General features: G+C 37.0%; 1 long non-coding RNA gene across 2 annotated transcripts in view; it reads right to left on the bottom strand.

The window, feature by feature from the left end:
- Nucleotides 1–293: 293 nt before the first annotated feature.
- LOC140435165 (uncharacterized) overlaps nucleotides 294–17,596 on the bottom strand; it is a 46,563-nt gene continuing 29,260 nt past the window's right edge. For both annotated transcript variants that reach the window (XR_011950112.1, XR_011950113.1), the window contains one exon: nucleotides 294–2,984. This is a non-coding gene — a long non-coding RNA (uncharacterized lncRNA). The remainder of the gene's footprint in view (nucleotides 2,985–17,596) is intronic.

Raw genomic sequence — 17,596 nt, 5'->3', positions numbered from 1 at the left:
CTGCAGTTACATTACAACCACAGCCCCATATCGGGAATAAGCTCCGTTTACTTTTCCTTTCCGCTACCATTCGCCCATTTTCTGTGTCACTCCTTTATCGTTCTCTCTCTCTATCTTCCTTATCTATACTTCCATCCATCCTCCTCGCATACCCCGTCGCTCGCTCTTTGCACAAGACAAGAAGTTTTGAAAACAAAGTTTTCAGTGTTTTATTGTTATATTAAATGAATTTCCATCAAGTAACGGTCGAATCCATCACTCAATGGTAAGAATAGTTGGTGTTATTAAATCAGTAAAAAATGAAGGTTTTCCACTATATAATAACAGTATAAATTATTATAATCTTTACGTACGAGCAACACGAATATTTTTACATGCTTTGTTTTCTATAAACGAATTATAATTTTATATATCACTCACTTAGTGTATCAGAAATAACTTTAAAAAATCCAAACAACCATACATAATTTAAAAGAACCATTTTCGGCTGTAAGTTCTTTATCCTTTCTTAATGAAAGCCGAATAAAAAAAGTTTCAATCCAAACAGAACCAATTTAAATGCAAACAAAGTTGCAAAATGCCTTCGCCACCGCCTACTACTAATTAAACAATACATCAAAAGGCTAACAACAAGTCAAGCGAGTTATGCCGAGAATGTGTCGGCTCTTAAATAAAGAAACGACTCAAATTCAAACCTCGGATTCGAGTGAGCCTATAAGAAGCAGCATATCAAAACAAATTAAATGTCACTTTCCCGGGCTCAACGCTTACTTGGATTCGCCCAGCGGGGTTTCGCACCTAATCTCGCATCTCCGCTTCAGACATTTCCCAGTGGCGCTCGTGAATTATGGATAAACTGATTAAAATGAAACGACTATTACTTTAATAAGTTTGATGGATATGACAAACATGTGTCATAAGTGAATGGCTATTACATAACATCGTAAAGTGGTTTTAGATACACGACTTGACAAGTGCTATATTGTGCGATTTCAATAATATTAACATATTTTTTCTGTGTGTTCAAAAGTATTTTTAAAATCTACAGACCACAAAATTTTGCATACGGTTTTATAATGAAAAAGAGCATCAACATAAATTACCTCATCTGTCGAAAAAGCCCTACCTATCTCGGACGCCAGTGTCTCTCACTCATTCCGAAGGTCAGATTTTATACCACGAAGAAATAACGAGTATGATGGATGAAACACCAAAGTGGTTATTGTTTAATGTCTTTGGAGGGGGTCCAACAGCCGAAGCGATAAAAAAATCAAGAACGGAACGGTTAAAAGTGATGCCATGCCGAAGTGAACGAGCTTTTGAGACCGGGAGATGGATGAGAAAAAACTAGAAATGAAGACATTATTCCGCTGCTGAAAATGGTGGATAGGAATTTTTATTGGAATCAGAATCAACCATTATAAATGTATTTTTGAATATATCGATTTTCGACAATGTATAGTTATGATGGGACAGTAACAATGTTGAGGATGTTTTAATTGCTAAGCAAAGTCATTGAAAAAGTTATCAATTAATACGGTCAAAAGATGTGTTTTAGATTTGTTAATTTAAAGTAAATTTTTAAATGCCGCTCAGTTAGATCAACATGAAGCCCTTGTTCTTGTTTTAAAATCTTAAATTAAGGATCTGAAACCTAAAACTTAAAAAAACAGAAGTTTATTTTACCGACGCTAGCGAGTATCCATAATTTTTTACTAAAAACTAAAAGCCCATCATTTTCTAGTAATTCTCTAGTAATTAATCCTCTTTTCCTCAAATTATGCATCCGGGTAAATATTAATACAACGACAAGACATAACGAAACAAGCCGGTACAACATGGCACAGAGAAATGAAACGACCATGCAATAGATGCTGCACCATAATTGGTATAATACACTGAGAATGATGATACCTATATAAAATATTACGAAAGATTTCCGCGGTTACTAAAATGAAACCTAGAGCTAAGATTAATACTATTACAAGATTTAATATTAAAATCAACAGTCTTGAACCGCATCGATTATCATTGCACCGAGCTTTCGACATCCTCTTTGATGTCTTCTTCAGGGCTTCCGAGGTCTCAGTCTCCCGATAACCCAGTTACTACTGCACTGATCACTAACCAATGCAATACTGCCGTTGGGAACAGAGGACAGTTCATTTATACCATCGATGGTGGCGTGGTTTGGGTAAAGGTTGGCGTGAGGGTTAGCGTGAGGATTGGTGCGGGGATTTGCACGGGGATTGGCGTTTTTGACAATCTTCTTCTTATGGTGCCTATCCGTTACGGATGTTACACACTAACATGGCTATTCTGACTTTGTTGACTGCTGCCCTGAAAAGTCCGGTAGTGGTTAAGTTAAACCATTTTCGCAGGTTATACAGCCAGGATATTATTCTTCGTCCTGGACCTCTTTTCCCATGCACTTTACCTTGAAGTATGGTCCGAAGTAGTTTGTATCGTTGTTCATTGCGCATTATATATATATATATATATATATATATATATATATATATATATATATATATATATATATATATATATTATTTTTGAAAATAGGATTTTGAATGGCCTATCAATCCGATCTACCCATGAATTAAAATCCTACTGTCAGAAATATTCGCGCCAACTACGAGCAAATCCCCGCGTCAACCACCCGCTAAATCCCTCGCCAACCTCCACCCAAACCACGTCACCATGGACAATATAAATGAATTGTCTGGGAGCTTGGGAGACTGATACCTCAGAAGCCCTGAAGAAGACATTAAAGAGGATGTCGAAAAGTCGGTTCAATGATAATCTGCGCGGTTCAACCCGAAAGACTCATCATCATAAGTGACTCGTCAATCCGTTGTGGATCTTGAGCTGCTCACAAAGAAGCCGCCACTCCTGACGATTCCTGGCAACTTTACTTCTTCTTCTGACCCTAAGGATCTGTAGGTCTTCTTCAACATCATCAATCCATCTCTTTGAAACAACTAAAAATGAAAAATAGGACTTTATACCTTAGTATTTTTTAAAACAGCAAAAATTCATTAACTAAAGAAAGATTTTGAAATACGTAAGTAATGTTTTCGTTCAAAAATAAAATCAACAATACGTTTTAGATGGCACACAGTGCCAAAGCTAAAAACTAGCTAAAAAACAAGCCAATAACAAATAATATATAACTGCTAAAGTTACCTTAATTGAAGAATAAAAAAAAATTAATAAAATTGATAATAAAAAATTTCATAGTATTAATACAAGAGCCTTTTTGGTACAAATTCCCTGACTAAAAGCCACTAAATAGTATCAATTTTTTCCTTGGCTTACTGGATCAACCGTCAAGAGATGTTATATTTGACAAGTCCGATTATGGGATTGTTTCACATGGGGTCAGCAAAGCAATTACTTTCATGTGCTTTATGTACTCCCTTCTCTTTAAGTGTTCTTATACGTTTTCCATTTTCGCATTTGAATTACACCAACTGCTCCAGCTGTACAGGTAGTCTTACCAATAAGGTTCTGCTGGAAATGGTTTACGACAGACAGTTTGTCCTTTTTTAAAATTTTTTTTATTGTTTTATTGAATATATTTAATGTCCTTCTTTTACCAGGTAGAAATTACTGGTTATTATTATTATTGTATATTAAATTATATATATGTATATATGTATATATGAAACTAGTCTAGAACTAGAATTTTCTTGTTCCATTAAAATCAAAGTTTCGGCAGGTAATCCTAGTCTTTGTCAAGATTCTAAAATGTACAAGAATTAAAAACGAGATGTGATTATAAAACATATAAGAACTTACCAACACTTAAAGTGAGACACTATAATTAATGATCGAACGAAGAGTAAAAACTGACATCTAATAGCTCATTGCTTACTGTCATTAATATATAATTGTATTTTTCTACTCTCTTACTAGTAAATTGTATATTACGTACTATTTGGATGCTAAGTAAATACCTCAAAACAGATACTGACACGTAATGACTAGCACGTAATAAAAAAAATACGCTTCAGTTCTATAAAAATGTGTAATATCACATAAGCCTTGTAAGTCAGTTGGTTACCAGAGTTATCATGAAAACGAATTAACAGACGTTATTTTGACAGATTAAAAACTATTAATCTGTCAGTTTAAATATAGTGGTAATTTAAATACAGATAAATAAAATGAGCTCATCGAATAGCGAAGATGAATTGTAGGGATGAATTTAAGGTTATTGCAATTAAATTGTAGGAAACAAGAGTTAAAAAATCTTAAAATTTGTGACATTGATGATTTAAGTACCATGCTATTGGTTAAAATTCCTGATACGAAAACCAAAATATGTAGATCTTTCGTTATTTCCGGAAATTTCTATAAAATCTGCAAACAATATAGAAATTCGACTACATATTAGCGATCCGTAAATAAATCAATTTTTTCGTAATTATCAAAGAGGTAAATGTACGAAACAGGTGGTAGGATTAAACAAAATAGGCGGTGTTCCTAAACAAATAGCCAAATATTTAAAGTTACAGGTCCCAAAATGTACACAGGTCACTGTTTAAGACGAACTTCTGCCACTATTTTGGTAGATTCCGGTGGTGATTTATTGGCTCTTAAACGACATGGTGGATGAAAATCTTCAACAACGGCCGAAGGATATGTCGATGAGTCAAAACATAATAAGACGTCAACAGCCAATAAAATTATAAATTCAATTGAAAGTAATTTACAGACCTTTACATACACTGAAAATACCAATGTTCAAAAAGAACACACCGTACAGTTTACGTCATCTCACCATTCACCACGTATTATTGAACAACCGCTAAACTCGGATAAGGGTATAGTTATAAGTAATTGCCAAAATTTTACATTTAATTATTATAAATAAATATTTAATTTAAATTGTCCCCGAATTTTGTTAAATAAATAAAAGTTACTTGTTATACTCGTACTTTTTATTTTTATAAATGAAAATAATCGTAGAAAAAGTATAGCACACAACTTGAGTTGTAAGCTTATTACATGCTTGTAAAACTTTGTACTTTTTTACTCGCATGCAATAAGCTTCTTACAACTCTCGTTATGTAATATACTATTACATGCTTTGGTGTTGTTACATTACATGCAAGGCGAAGTGGAGATATGTTACAATTTTAATATTGATATTATTTAAATTAGATTTAAAATAGACATGTTATTTAGGTTTGTTATATCTTTTTTGTCATTGATTGCATTTCTTTGTGTTTCTTTTTATTTTTATTGATTCATATATCTCCCTCTTCTTTTTGTTTTGCTCGGTTTTTAAAATTTGTATACTTTCGAAGTCAAAGTGGTTTTGTTCTTGTCATATTTATGGGAACGAATTCTGGATTGAAGCAGTTGACTAGTTTGCCCAATACAGACACCTTCACAGTTATTACATATTATCTTCTAAACAACATGTAATTTTTTAAATTTGGAGTTTTTGTTTTTTGTTTGATAAAATTTTTATTTAAAAGATTGTTGCCATTATGAGCTACTGCTATGTTATGTTTGGCTAAAAGATTTCCTAGTTGTTCGGATGAAAGTTATTTCGATTAGATGTTCGAGATATGTATGACTTAGAAGGAATTATTTTGTTTTTTATTGCAGTAAGTCTGTATTCTGGAGCTGTTAGTTTTATAGATCTATCAGGAAGACCTATAATTACAGACTTTATAGTTGAGATTTCGCGAAGACGATGTTTTTTTTGTGAACCATATAGTCTTCATTGTGTAGCGGTAGAAAAATGGTACATTAAAATCTAAGTGACTCATGACACATTCCTCTAAATCTTCCAGAACCAGCTGAGAAATGACACTAGAAATACTTGCACCCATTCATTTGCTGGTATATTTGGTCTTTATATAAAAATATGTTAAGTTTAATGTTAACTCTACAGATGATTGGAATTTTTGCAATGGGATATCAGTGTATTTTTATGTTATTTTATGTCACTTTTAGTGATGTCAGTGGCTAGCTTTATTGGGATGTTAGTGTATAATGAAATGACATCTAAAGATATTAATTTATGGTTATTTGATACGTGAATATTTTTAATTTTAGAAATAAGGTCATTGGACTCTTTAACGTAATAAGGATTTTTATTTGTGACATTACAAATAATATTTTTTAAGAACTTCGAAAGATTCTCGCAGGGACACTGAATGCAGGAAACGATAGAACTTATAAGTATATTCTTCTTGTGTATTTTAGGTTAATGATACATTTTTGGTTGAAAAGCATTTTGTGTGACCAAAAAGGAATAATGATCTTATTGACAGATGGAACAAAAATGGTTATATATGACCAAATAGGTACAGCAAAATTACTTAAGCTACATAATGCTATTCCACCAATGCTTGGCTAAGGCTGTAGTGTTTAATTTTTTGGTTTCTACACTAAGTTTGTGTGCAAAAACCCTTCTATGTAGGTATTGGTGTGTTTGTCTAATATATGTTAAACTACAGTCTTTCCAATTTATTTTATAGATAAGATCCGACTGATGATCTATTTTAATATTGGGTTCAAATTTTGAAAAATATTTTCCGGATATTTTTGACCATTTACGTCTAACATTGATATAATATTTTGTCTTTGTTTTTAACATTTGTTCAGAAAATCCATTAATGTATTTTAAAGACATATATAGTGTTTGTTTGATTTACTGTATATATATATATATATAACTATAGTTATACTATACTTAAACAAACACTATATATCTAAAGCCGCGTTTACACGATGACAATTGTCATTGGACAATTATCATCACGTGGTTGCGGATTGTCGGAGGCCAGTCCAGTTGAACTAGAAGATATTTATATGGGGCCAACTATTGTCATCGCAGTAGACACTTAAAACATGGCCGACTGCTCGTCATCTGTTGTGTCCGGTGAGGGAACTGGCCAAAAACAAGACAGCACTACTGGCCTACACCGTTCACACGGCGCCAATTGTCGCGACAATTGAGATTTCGAGTCGGGGGGGGGGGGGGGCTCACTGCGCGCAGCTCATTGTCCTCAGTTCTCAGTTGTCCGGAGACAACTGAATTTTGGGCCAATTGTGAGGGCAGTTGGCAAGGCAATTGGCCTGAAGTGTTTAGACGAAGACAATAATTTCATGCCAGTCAGTTGCCTTCTGAAAATTGTCTCGCCAATTGTCATCGTGTAAACGCGGCTTAAGATATATAGTGTTTGTTTGGTTTACCATTTTGACATTACTATTATTATTGCTAGGTACGGTTTGGGTTTATATTGGAATCAAAATATCTAATCCAAAAAAGAAGATGCATTATCAGAAATCAATCTCATGCCAATATGTAGGTGAGGTCGATGGCGCAGTCGGTAGAATGATATGATTAATTTATTAGGCTAGTTTCTAGAGCAAAATTTCAGCCAGTTTTCGTATGCCGTAGTATACAAAAATATAAAGTGGTAAAGATTTGAATTTAAATTTACAAGACGATACCGTCAATCTAAGGATAATAGTAAGATAAGAAATGAGATCCCGATGCAGTTTTGATGTATACTACTGGAAGGCATTCACCTCTATTGCGTGAGTTTTTTTATCGTGAATTTTATGAATCTAAAATTAATATTAAGTGAATAACTATTCATGAAATTTTATGAAATTAGAAAAAAAATATTTTTTAAAAAGTATTGTATTTTTTTAACATAAAAACGTACGTGCTCATTTGAGAACATTTTACACAAAATTTAAATTATACGCTTATATCTTTGTATCCTTTCTTAACTGATAAAGATAAATGCAGATTATTTTTGCTTATTACACATATTTCTAATATGTTTACTAAAATCGATCGCTCAGTAGAAGAGATAGAAAAAAATCTCTGATTAGAAGTGAAAAGAACAAATAATAAATATCGTATTTTACAAATTTTTGTACATTGCCAAAAACTATTAAACAAAACCAATAGATATAAACAAAACTTTAGTTTATTTTGAGACAGTCTGTATGCGAATCCCAAACCAAACGACTTGATCTCTCTTAAGCTGTTCTTTAGTTTCCTTAATTTGCGATTGTTTAACAGATCCACACGTTTTTCATTTAGAATGTGAAATGCCGGTGAGGTAGGTAACTGGATTATATCACGCTCTCTGAGTCTTTACTGGAAGTTTCGAAACTCTATACGAGAGTAAATAAATTAAATTGCCTTTAAAGATTACTTTTTGCATTCTTGTGTGACGAGAATATGACGAGATAATTCAATAAACACGCTTTTTCTCCTCGGTTAACTAAGCAGGTGTTTATTTTATCCTATTAAGACTACAATTAAAAAGATCAACATTATTTTAATTGAATGATACACTTGCTATAATTTACTCGTGATTTAACAATAAAATTTTAGAAGTAAACAAATATTATTAATTAAAGTCAAAAAAAGAACAGATAGATTTTCTTTACCTCTATATTTTTACTAGACTTTTCCACGTGATTATAGGTTCATCCTCGCTGGACAGCCTGGACGAGTTGTGTCATATTTGACACTGTTTAAAGAATTTTCAATCTGTCTCTCCCAGAAATACCTACTAAAATTTTAGTTTTAGTCCTCTTTCGGGGTCGTCCTCTTTTCTTCCTTCCTATGGGGCTCCGTTCGTTTATTCTCTTTATACTAAATACTTCTTCTTCAATGTCTTATCCGGTTCGGATGTTGGCGATCATCAAGGCTATCATGGTTTTGTTGAGTGCTCTGCGAAACAGCTCAGAGATTTTTCAACCACGAGATACGACGGCGTCCCGGTCCCCTTCTGCCAAATACTTCACCCTGCATAACGAGTTGAATATTTCGATATTTTTCTTCGTTCCGCATCACGTGGCTGAGGTACTCAAGCTTACGTTGTTTAATTAAATTAAGCACTTCTTTTTCTTTTGACATATGCTGTAGGATCTCAACGTTGGTGACATGGTCCACATAAGATATTTTTAGTATCCTTCTGTATATCCACATCTCGAAGGCTTCGATTCGTTTTTCGGTGGCTTGCGTCAGTGTCCAGGCTTCAACTCCATAAAGTAACACTGGAAGAACGTAGCACCTCACTATCCGCATCTTGGTTCCCAAACTGAGATCACTGCAGCACAGCAAGGATCTCAACTTAATAAATGTAGACCGTGCCATTTTAATTCTGGATCTAATCTCTTGAGCGTAGTCCCATTGTACGTTGAGGGTAGTTCCGAGGTAAGTGAATCTGTCAACTCTCTGTACGCTCACAGTTCACACTCGGTCTAGTAAGGCCTGCAGATCGTTTAGGCTGGTTGCCAGTAACACAGTGTCATCGGCGTAGCGGATATTATTGATGTATTCACCGTTCACTCGGATTCCCAATGTCTAGGTTTGTGAGGGCTTCATTAAACTCAGAGTATGTATTGAAAAGAGTCGGCGATAGCACACATCCTTGCCTTACTCCTCGCATGATCTTCACTTGGTCGGTCATACTAAATACTAAAATACTAAAATACTAAAATTTTAAACTTGTGGTATTTTATTGTCAAGTGTTTTATATAGTATACACAAAGCATATTTAAATCGATCCCAATATGAGTCTAAAACAGAAACAAGCAGTAGACAGACCTAAGTCTGACGCTCATCGTTTAAACGATATCTATTTTGTATGTACAAAAAAAGCTATACTGGGTGCTCTGATGAGTTCTGACAGATGAAAAACGTATAAGCGAATTGCAGAAGAACTATACATGAAATATATAATAATTTATAGAAGAAGTCGAAGAAAAACAAAAATGACTCAAAGAACTAGACAAGATTATCCCGCTAACATCACCAGAGGAGACAAAAAGAACTAATTTAAAACAGTTCGCCAAGGAAAGCATCTGGACCAGATCATATAACAAATAGGGGTCTGAAATTCTTACCGACAAGAGCCACATTATTTCTAACCAACATAGCGATTCTAAGATACAGGCTCTTCCCAAATCGATGAAAGGAGGCCCATGTCATCATAATTCCCAAACCAGAAAAGGACAGCAAATTCCCGAAAAACTACAGGCCGATTAGCTTACTTCCAGCAATCAGGAACATTGTGGAAGGAGTCATCCTTGGCAGACTCTACCCAAAAATAGACAGGCTAGAAATAATTTCAAAAGCACAGTTTGAAATCTGATCAGAACATTCCAGCGAGCTACAAGTACTAAGAGTAACGGAGTACATAACAGCCGGCTTTAATGACAAACAGAAGATGGAAAGAAAAGGAAATAAAAGGAGCAACCTTCCTGGATGTAAGCAAACCGTTCGATAGAGTCTGGCATAAAGAGCTAATTTACAAAATGAGAGTCTATAAATACAGCGGGTCAACGACGAGACTGTTCTCTTCATACTTGGGCAACCAGAGCTTTAGAGTTCAAATAGGACAAGTCCTGTTCGAACTCAAAAATCTGGAGGCTGGAGTACCGTAGGGAGTGGTCCTGTCACCACTACTGTATACAATATACCCCGCCAATGTTTCAAGATAACCTAAAACTCTACTCAGCTTTTATGCTGACGGCACAGCGATAGCGGCCAAACATAGAAATGTAGATCCTATAGCAGTAAATAACCTGAAAAGATTGTTATAAATATATACACAGAGAGAAAACAAAAAGAAAGAACCAGAGGATAGTTCCTGGATCTATCGATACAGACAGTCACAATCACTGTATGGACTTACTAATAAGATTTTTTTTCAGTACATCCTACAAAAAAATAAGAAATATAAAAAGAGTTTCGGTCACCAAAAAAAAACAAAGAATACTAAAAAAATTAACAGAAACCAAAAAACCCGGGCACTTAGGGCCCAAACCCGTAAGCACCAAGTCTTTGAACTGTCGCAGCCCAAAGCGGAAACTTGGGGCCCGAGCAAAGAATAGCAGGAATAAAGCGTCTAATGCTATCCTTTTTTTTTTCTCTGAGGGTAGAAATTTCTAAAAACCGTACCAGGTTAACCCATCCCTAGGGATGGCTGGAGTGTGATAGATTCATTGTAGAGGAGTACATCCGAGCTTATGTCCTCTTAGAAGAAGGAAGTCCTGCAAACAGATGCCCTCCTGTTATTCTGCCTTCCAACAAAAAACACCCTCTCCTACTTGGGCCCACTTGATTGTCGCACGTACCGTACTTCGAAAGTGGGATGGCCGCTGTAAGGCTGACGACACTTTTGGAGCATTTCCTTCTCTTATCTATATCTTATCTGTCGTTCCGGCTGTTTTTTTTTATTTCTTTTTAATTACTGTACGAATGTAATTATGTACAATATACCATTCCTCCTTACCTCCCATCATCATCACGATCATCTCTCTCATAGTAATAAGGCTCATATTGTTTCTCTCTACTGTCCATCTACTACACTCCAGCATTGTGTTAGTAACAGTGTCAGAGTATTTACAGTAGCATTTATCTGTATCTGTCTTTCTGAATCTATGAATATATGTCCTAAAACAACGATGTCCTATGAGCACTTGCATCAGGAAGTAATCCAGTCGCCTGTGACCATAGTCTCCTCAGTCCCTTAAGCTCTGGATCAGCACCTTGGTCCACTGAACATCTTCTGTGTTGTTCCACTCTTCTTGCCATATTTCTATTAATCTTTCTCTTTCTTCTTTTTTTATGGCTGCTGTCAAATATTTACTTCTCTCATAGAGATCTCTCCTTTCTACTGCTAACACATGCAGACGAACACAACCCGTGATAGTCCACAAGGCCGTCGCATACTACAGTATGTACTCGTATGTACTACAGTACATACGAGTAGACAGACTTGTTCTGTCTACTCGTATCATGAGCCCTTTGTAGATCGGTATCTTTATTGCCTCACTCCAGGCTGATGCCGAGTAAAAGATTATTGACCACACAACACCTTTCCAATTTGTGTTCTCCAATGATACTACTAAACTTGTCTTTTCCGTTAACTCTTTAGAATGATGGTTTTGGTCTTCTTTGCTACAAGTTCTAGTCCGTGATCTATCATCCAGTTCTAACGTTAGCCTGCATGTGATTCGGTTAGGGAACCATGTTAAAGTCCTTGTTCCCAGGACTCCCACATGAAAACCATTTGGCTGAAAGTATGCCGCTATCGCGCATCAAAGTGCTAAGGTAAAAGGGATGGTCTGGAGCATTGGAACACGAATTGTTATAGCCGAACGTCATTTCAAGGAGTGAACAAGTCTCTCAGGCTGGGTTTAATTAAATTGCTTGCTGCTATACAAGAAATCTGTATTGTGCAGTAGAAGTATGTCATTGACCACACGTCTGAGAGTATTGAAGTAGTACGTCTGGTCCACTTTGTTCTATAAATGTGAAACCTGGACACAAAAATAACAAATCTTAATAAATAAAAAGCGTTCGAGTTGTGGTGTTACCGTCGCATGCTCAGAATATTTCATTAGCTTGGTAATACTATAATAGTCAACGCTTGAAAATAAGCACGGCACACAAAGAAAAAGAATACGGAATGATTGCGAGAAATGGGCCAAGAATACGAAATAAAAAATACAGTTATAATAAGTGGGACACGTAATTAGAGACAGCGATATGAAATGCTAGAAATGCTAAGATTGATATTGCAGGGAAAGATAAAAGAAGGAAGGAGACTAGGAAGAAGGAGAATGCTGTAACGATATGCTGAACGTTCAACAGTTCGAACCATGGGAGTGTCGATAATCACGCACCCATTTCCACGACGAGACGACGAGGTGGTATCCGGAGCGGCTATTTAAGGCGAGCGACTGGCGGAATAAAATTAGTCTTGTGGCTAACGCTCTAGGCTCCCTGGCTCGCTAGTGTATTGAATCTGCGAGCCGACCCGGACAGAGAGACTTCCCTATTGAGAATTATACTCGGTCCTCAATTAAGCAGAACCCGTGGGTATCGTGCATTGAACCTTACCGTCAACTCTAACTCAGAGTAGAGCGTAGATCTGCACAAGCGAATATTTCGATTGCGAGTGCGTTTGGCGCTTCCGCTGGATTGAGATGGAAGCGAGTATAAGTCTGCGTGGGATTGAATTAGCGTATTCCATCTTTGTGTTAGTAATAATAATTTTTCTTTTACAGGCGTCCGCCGGGGAATTCACTCCCGCGGGATCCAGACAAGGACATAGAATACATTTTATTTGTATTTTTATATATAAGTGGAGATTAATAGATTTATTTTTATTTCAACCTGGCTTTTACTAAGTCTGTCGCTTCGAAAGAGCTACCCGTTACAGTGCCATGGTTGAAAAATTTAAGGGACTGGTTTAGATGCAGTTTAATAAAACTCTTGATAGGGCAGTGCTAGATAGATTGAAGATACTAATAAATAAGAAAAGGTAGATTAATCACCAATGACAAATTAATCGCAAAATTATACAATAATAGCCAGTAGAGGAAGACGGTAGAAAACAAGAAAATAAAGAAAAGGCGGAGTCTTCCACGTGAAAAACGGATCAGAATTGCTTATATTAATGGGCAGCTTATACTTCTGTCCAGACGTGAGGCAATTTACATTGACTGAAAAGAATGAACTTACCTAAGAATTGTTTTGATGATAGAAGCAAGTAGAAAAAAGAAAATAAAAAAGACAAAGTGAAAATGGATAGGTAGAATCAAAGGAATTGGACAAAAGAAAGGTGAGACAACCGAAAAACTGAGAGCAATTACTAGAGATCAAAAAACTGAAAGAAATAGATAAGCTATAAACAATAAAATTAAAATACGCTGAAATACGACTAAATAAGACTCTGACACCACATCGTCATCAATTTTAATGCTGTTTAATATAGTTTGAAGCACCTCTTTATTATATTAACACTCTATTATATTAACAGTTCTATTTGTCAAGTACTTAATTCGACTAAAACTTTCTTGACCTTTTAATTAAGTAAAAATCATGCGCCACATCCCTTAACAAACCTCGCTTTGTAGAGCGTGGAGACAAAAGAAAACACGAATATTCACTTTTATTCCAAAATTCAAAGTATTTAATTACCAACTGAAAAAAATTTAATTTATGTCTCTACGAGACACTCGACTGTTTTTTTGAATACTCGAGACGCAGTCCGATAAAAATCTAGATCCATTCTCTTGTGGTAAAGAGACATTAACTTTTTAATATCATTTCCATTTGCATGAAAACGTTGGAGAAAAGGAAAATCGAGTCCCGTTGACATTCTGACTATGCAATGAAAAGTCCGCAGCACGAGCGTACAACGAGATTGATATTGTATGAGTGGCGATTGTTCCCACTTGCTATTTTCTTTTGTGTGCCATAGCTAAAGTAATATACAACATTGGATTAAAAAGTAACGAGAGAAATATTTGCTGAATATTGATTGTAATGCAATAAAAGTGGAACTTACAAAATACGTTCATAATTGATACTTTTTATCGATTTAACTAAATGTAAATAAAATGTTATTTTTTAAGAGGAAACTAGGTTTTTGGTGATGAATATGTTATGACCATGAGTTATGATTATTATGATACATATCTTTAAAATTTAAACGTTACTAAAAATCACGAAATTAAGAGAGTATAAAGATGTAACCAAACAAAAGGGAAGCTAGACCCACAGCAAACTAGACCCGATCAGCAGGAATGGATCAAAGGAAAATGGAACTATGACAATGAACGGGAATATGGAGGGATTATCAATAAGGAAACAAGAAAAATAAGGAAAAATAAATGTCATCTAAGTACAATCCGGATAGATTCCTGGAAAATGAGAAGTATAGTGAGGGACAAGATCTATGCAAAATTTTAAAAACCGACCTACTGGTAATCCGATATATATACCTATTGTAACACAGACCCCCAGAGAGACATTTAAACGAAACAAAAGGAAACTAGTGTAACAATGACAGACAACTACAGCTTTTTTAGCTGTCGTGGGAAAGACCGAATGTTGAGAACAGATTTTATAATTAGTGACTGGTTACAAAGTTTGATATTGGAGTTCGATCCAATATCTGAACGGATTTGTAGGCTGACTAAGAAGTAAAACTAGAAAATTAAGTTGATATTCCAGTCGTTAGAAACGAAAATGCCACTGGACTTCTAAAAATCATACGAACAAGTTAAATTTTGTGAGAATGTTAATCATGGCACTCAAAAAAAGATATAAAAAAGTTTACCAACCTTTACCCCCCGGCTTCCATCTTTTTTTTTCGTCTTTATAGAGGGGGGGGGGGGGTCTGGAATCTTCGAAAGACATCTTAGTCCAGGACGCCGCCTGACTAACTTTAGTGCAGGATTCGTTCTTCATACTCCCGGCGATAGTTCCCGAGGTACTTTAAAATGCCCTCTCGTCGCCGAGTCTACGCCGAATGCCTACCTGCTAAACCAGACCCTCCTATGTCATCCAGCGATCCCGAAGCGGAATGGCCGCTGTAAGGCCGGCATCACTTCCGAATCACTACCTTTATTCATTCATTCTCCATTCATACACATCAACACTCTATTCATCAGCAAGGAGGCTCCCTGTCTCGTTCCAGGTAGCGCGTAGAAGACACTTATCGCTCCTAGTTCGGCATCATTCCCAGATGGGTATTTTCTCCTTCCCCACAGTCTGACTCACGCATTCTAACTCATACAGTGTGACCCACTTTTCTAGCTTGACCTTTCAGCATCATTCACTCTTACCTTTAGCGTTGGTCCAGCAGTCTTTCTTCCTCTTCCTTTTTCTTGATCACTGCACGGATATAGCTGTGTATGTTAGTCCATGTAACAAAATTCACACCTGTCTCTCTCTCCATTCTGTTCCTTTCCACTATCCATCTGCTGCAATCTAACATCGTATGTGTCACAGTGTCCGAGTATCCACAGTATAGGCATTCATCTGTATCAGCCTTTCCGATCCTATAGAGGTAGGCCCTAAAACACCCGTGTCCTGTGAGCACCTGCGTCAGGAAATAATCCAGTCGCCTGTGGCCACAGTCCACCTAATCTCTTATGTTCGGGATCAGCATTTTCGTCCACTGTGCCACATCTTCCGTGTTGTTCCATTCTTCTTGCCATCTTTCAACTGACCTTTCCCTTTCCTGTCTTCTCTCGGTCACAGTAAGGTTTGGACCTCTTCTTTCATAATTTTTTTTTCTTTTCACCGCCAAAACATGCAACGGAACACATCCAGTGATGGTCCATAAGGCTGCCGCAGACACAGTCCTGTGGGCGCATGCCACTTGCAACAGACTTGTTCTGCCTACTCGTGTCATGAGACTCCTATAGGCCGTTATCTCTACCGCCTCGCTCCAGACTGGTGCCGCGTAGAGGCTACGATCGACTGTACAACACCGTGTAAGACCCTCCTCCTTTCGAATTTGGGTCCTCCAATGTTCGGCATCACCCTCCCCAACGCAGCCGCACTATTTGCAGCCTTCCGGACCACCTCTTGCACGTGCTCCCCCCATTTTCCATTCTGGTGCAATGTCACTCCTAGATACTTTAGTTGTTTCTTGGGTGTTAGACATGCTCCCGTACATTTTATTTCAATATTTTGCCTGTTACTTGTCCCCTTCAGAATGATGGCTTCGGTTTTCTCTGTCGCAAGTTTCAGTCCGTGCTGCGTCATCCATTTCTTTACGACGCCGCCTGCGTTTCGAACCCGGTATTTGAGATCTGGCTTACCCCGGCCCATTACCAGTACAGCGAGGTCATCCGCGAATGCGAAGGGGGTTGTACCCTCTCCGTATTCATAGTGCATAACCGCGTCATATGCCATATTCCATAGCGTCGGGCCCAAGACAGATCCCTGGGGTACCCCGGCCGTCACGTCCACGATCGTGCCCTTTTCCACCATAATCTTTCTCTCGGACAGATACTCCGCCACCACATTCATCAGGTAACCAGGACATTCTCTATCCTCCATTGCCTTCATTACCTCGTTCCACTGCAACGTATTGAATGCATTCTTAACATCAAACAACAACAGGGCCGCCCAGCGATGTTCATCTCCTCTGTTGTGCAATGCTTCGAGTACATTCATGATTGCATCAATCGTGCTTTTCCCTTTACAAAAACCAAATTGCCTCATTGATAAACCACCTGACCTCTCAATCATGTCGTCTATGCGTACTCGCAGCATCCTTTTATACAGCTTACTGATGCATGGAAGCAAACAGATGGGGCGATACTTTTGCCTAGCTTTGGGAAGCAGTATCAACCTCGATGTCCTCCAAGGCTCAGGAAAGGTGTGTGTGTGTGTGTGTGTGTGTGTGTGGCTTTCCTGAGCCTTGACTCAGTGTTCCAGAAGCCACGCAGGTTCCACCCGTCCTAGACCCTTCACCGCCTCAGGTGGTATCTGATCTAGTCCTGGGGACCTACGAGTCTTCAGTGAACCCAATGCCTCGATAAGTTTATCCATGGTAAAGGGTACAGCTCGCTCAGCTCCTTCATCCCTCCATACACTATGACATCTGCCGGAAAGAGCTCTTTTGTTACCTCAAGCTTCTTGTTCATAGGCATTTCCTTACGAAATGGAAAAAAATGGCTTCCATCTAAAACTCCTCCTTGTAGGGGGGGGGGGGGAATGAAAGAAATTGATTTATTACTTTTTGTGTAGAATTGATCGTTTTCTCAGAAACAACGCTTGAAGCGA

This window comes from Diabrotica undecimpunctata, chromosome 2, assembly GCF_040954645.1.
Source record: "Diabrotica undecimpunctata isolate CICGRU chromosome 2, icDiaUnde3, whole genome shotgun sequence".
Taxonomy (NCBI): domain Eukaryota; kingdom Metazoa; phylum Arthropoda; class Insecta; order Coleoptera; family Chrysomelidae; genus Diabrotica; species Diabrotica undecimpunctata.
Note: the sequence above shows the minus strand (reverse complement) of the source record. Positions and strands in the feature narration are given on the sequence as shown.